This window comes from Chiloscyllium plagiosum, unplaced genomic scaffold (genome assembly GCF_037043375.1).
Source record: "Chiloscyllium plagiosum isolate Xiang-an unplaced genomic scaffold, Cpla_swu_hap1 HiC_scaffold_42, whole genome shotgun sequence".
NCBI lineage: Eukaryota > Metazoa > Chordata > Chondrichthyes > Orectolobiformes > Hemiscylliidae > Chiloscyllium > Chiloscyllium plagiosum.
In genome coordinates, this window is record NW_028270180.1 from 91,747,253 (window position 1) to 91,751,620 (window position 4,368).

General features: G+C 42.8%; 1 non-coding gene across 1 annotated transcript; it reads right to left on the bottom strand.

Annotated features, from left to right (window-relative positions):
- Positions 1-1,180: 1,180 nt before the first annotated feature.
- Positions 1,181-1,262, bottom strand: trnas-uga (transfer RNA serine (anticodon UGA)). Its single transcript has one exon. It is a non-coding gene; the product is annotated as a tRNA-Ser (tRNA).
- Between the last annotated feature and the right edge of the window lie 3,106 nt (positions 1,263-4,368).

Genomic DNA, 4,368 nt, shown 5'->3' on the forward strand with positions numbered 1-4,368 from the left:
ATTTCGCTCTTTGTTTCGTGAAGCAAACCTGTGCATTATGTACCACTTATCATGCTGATGGCTAAGAAGTTCAAAATGAATTACGGTTTATGGATCGTGAGCAAGAATAAAGTGATCCACTTGCGAACAGATGTCACCACGCCCTATTCCTACATCGGGCCTGAACGATCCATTGGCAGAGTCTGCAGACAGGAAATGTCTAAGTGACTAGTCCTTTGTTCAGTTTGATTTGATACCAATGGTAGTGCTTATTTTGGTGCAGAAATGTATCAACTTCTCTGACGTTAGAGTCAAAATTTAATTCACATCTACTCATAAGGGTCTTCTCATATCGGAACATGCTGACATGAAAACAACTAACTCTGATAGCAAAGGTTTTTTTCATTAAACTGGGAGTATGTTTAACTAAACAATTCAGACAGCCAGGATGAATAATTGGCATTTGGTTCTTCAAGCTGAGCTCTCCACACCAACTGCTCCAACGAAGGCCGTGGATAAGATCCCCATCGATTATTTTGGTCAATTTTAACCTCAACAACAACCTATTGTTCTGAACAATGCTACACCACAAGTAGAGGTCTAAGTCTGATTTTCATCGTTAATTTTCAATTTCAGTTCTTAATGCACAGTTTCTAACGAATGTGGACATCAGAAGACCGTAAACTTTCCATTTCTAATATTTCCAGAAAATTCTACTCCACTGATATCGCCTTGCCTTTTCACATCGCAAGCCAGGAACCTGGATCAGTCGAGTTCCTTTCCACACATGGAGTTTTTTTTTCTAATTCATTGACTGCTGATGTAAAAGATTATTGGCCTTGAGAGTCAGCTGTAAATTAGGTTGAACTTTCTCAGCTTGACTTTCAACTGATCCTAAAAAAAATTCATCACCTGCAGGTAAATGTGTTGCATTGCTTCTTGTTTTACTCAATTCCACACACCCCCCACCCCAAACATCCAAATTTCACGATAATTCGACAAATGTGTTGAAACTGATTCGTGTTGGATGTTGGTGGCTTTTTGTGTATCGACATATAATTTATTCAATTAGATGACTGGGTCAGTCTTGAAACTACTTCGGATTCTTCACAGTTGAAAATTTACTTTCGATTGAATGCAAAGCTCAAGCTCCACGAAATCCAAATCCTGCAAAACAATTAATGACTTTTAAGAGATTCTGCGCTGTGAACAGGATTCGAACCTGCGCAGGGAGACCCCACTGGATTTCAAATCCAACGCCTTAACCTCTCGGCCATCACAGCTGCGGGAATTTGGTCAATTTTAATAGTAAAACAATTGAATTCATTTGTTGGAAGAACAAATTGTCAAGACCCAAAGATTTCGCCAACTCCTTTGCAGAGACCCAGACGAACGCTACCTTCGCAGATTGACAGGCTTTCACCGCAAACTAGATTCTGACACAGCTGAAGTTGTGGGAATGATTCTTCGTCGAATTATGGAGTCACGGATGTACACCACGAAGACAGGGTCATTGTCCCACTGCGTCCGATCGATTTTGACTCAATTGCTCATCATCTGGTGCCAAAGTAGATGTGTTGTTGTGTTTTAATATTCATCGACATACGGTATTAGAAAAATTGATGCTAAGTCCATAAACACTAGCTACATTCGTAAAAAAAAATCATAATTAGAAAGAATGCAGAACCAATTTACAGGAATGGATCCAGCAACTAATCCGTATGTTCTGACATCAGGTAATGAACTTGTGAGCACAAAAGAGGAAGATTAACCGAAGATTTGGAACTTGAAATCGTCTTGACGGAATTATTTGCAAAGTTCTTGCGGTAGTTCTAGAGTCATCAAGTCCTTGAACAATGCAACACGGAAATTGGCCCTTCTTTCCAACATGACCATGGTGGACAGTTACCCTAAATTAATAGGTCCCATTTGCCAACATTTGGCCCACATCCCTCTAAACCTTGTTGCTCATATATCCATCCAGATGCCATTAAATGTTACAGTTGTACCAGTCTCCAACAATTTCTCTGGCAGCTCATTCTGGACGCATCTGAAAAAGTTGCCCCTGACGTCCCTTTTAATTCCTTACCCATTAATTTTAAACCGATGTTTTCTAAATTTTGACTTCCTCACCAGCCGAAAAATACCTTGACGAGTCAACCTATCCATGTCCCTCATGATTAATAAATAGCAACGATTTGACTTTATCATACTTGTCAGGAGGGAAATGTGTGGAGATTATTTGTCGATGGTTTGAAGTAGAAAGTCTAATGTACAGATTTTTAGAAATGCATCTTGGAGAAGTTTTTAACAAGTCATTGAAGTCTAGTAGCAGTTGTAGAAGTATGTTGTGAAAGCTGCAGAAGGATTTCAGGGCACGAGAACGATGCATTATTTCCAATGTATGGTGGCTCAGTTCGACCGCACTTGGACGACAGTATGAGGAATTATAATCCTCAATTTAGGAAAGATACTAATGCCATATGAGGAATACCACGAATAGTGATTAGCCTTGATATCATGGATGAACGTTAGTCCTCTGAATTGAATTTTTTTTTAACAGTTTCAAAACAAGAGAGGTAATCTCATTGAGAGTTGCAAAATATTTGAAGAGATAAACAGGGTGGTGCAATTAAATTTTGTTCCCTCATTGGTGAATCTAGAAGCAGGAGAGGACAATTTTAAAATGAAGCACTGTGATTTATGACCAGGATGAGAACTATTGATTTTTGTGTTAGCCTTGAGGAGTCTCGCTATTCAGCACTACAGTGAGACTTGGATATGTGGTCTTTGAATGCATCACTATCAGCCTGACCCGCCGACACTTACTGCATCACTATCCATCTGGCGCCCTCACACTTACTGCGCCACTTTCATTTCGAGACCCTCATTTTGACTGCGTCACTATCAGCCTGACTGCCAAACACTTACTTTGTCACTATCAGTCACGCCCTTACACTTCCTATGTTACTATCACCCTGACTCCTTACACTTACTGTGTCACTATCAGCCTGACTCCATCACATTTATTGTGTCAGTATCAGACTGACGCCTCACTCTTATCTTGTCACTAAAACACTGTCCCGTCACATTGACTGTGTCACTATCAGGCTGACCCCCTCACACTTACTGCTTCACTATCGCAATGCCCCTCTCTCACTTATGACGTCATTTACACCCTGACACCCCAGACTTGCTGCGGCACTATCACACTGAGGGCCTTACACTTAGTGTCACTGTCATCCTGACCCCTTACACTTACTGCGTCACTATCACACTGGTATCTCACACCCACGGTGTCACTATCATCCTGAACCGCTTACACCTATTGCGTCACTATCACTTTGACCCCAACACACTAACTGCATCAATATCAGCCTGACTATCTCATACATACTGCGCCACTACCAGGCTGACTCCCTCACATATACTGCGTCACTATCAGACTTACCCACTCATGGTGACTGTGTCACTATCACCCTGAATCCCCACTCTTACTGCGTCAAGATCATTGTGCCCCCATATACTTACAGCGTAACTATCATCCTGACAACGTCACACTTACTGCGTCTTGATCAGCCTGATCCCCTCAAACGTAATGCGTCACTATCAGCTTCAACTCTCACATTTACTGCGTCACTTCTGACACTACCCCTGCACACTTACTACATCCCTATCCACCTTAGCCCCTCGCATTTACTTCATCACTATCAGCCTGAGACACTCACACTTACAGCTTTACTACAACCTGGCCCTGTGAGTGCATCTATATCACTGTTACCCTGACCCCTTGCCCATACTGCGTCACTATAAGCCTGGCCCCTCAAATGTTCTGATTCACTATCACACTGCCATTTCACACTCACTGCGTCACTATCACCCTGACCCCTCACAATTACTGCATCACTACAACCTGACCCCCTGAAAGCATCTGCGTCACTGTCACCCTGACCCCATCACACTTGCCATGTCACCATCACAATGACACATTCACACAGTCTGCTTCAGTGTCATCATGACACCTCACACTTACTGCATCACTACCATCCTCCCCCTCATACTGACCTGTCACTATCATCCAGAGCCACTCACACTTATTGCGTTCCTGTCACTCTGCTCCCAACACACTCACTGCGTCACTATCACCCTGACACTCGCACACTTCCCGCATCACTATCAGCCTGACCTCTCACAATTTCACCTTATCTATCAGTCTGACTCCTCACATTTCCTGCATCACTGTCACCCTGTCACTTAACACTTACTGGCCAGTATTAGCCTGACGACCTCAACTTACTGCATCAATATCAGCCTAAACACTCACACTAACTCCGTCACCATCTCGCTGACCCCCTCACACTCACTGCGTCACTATCACCCTGTCCCCTC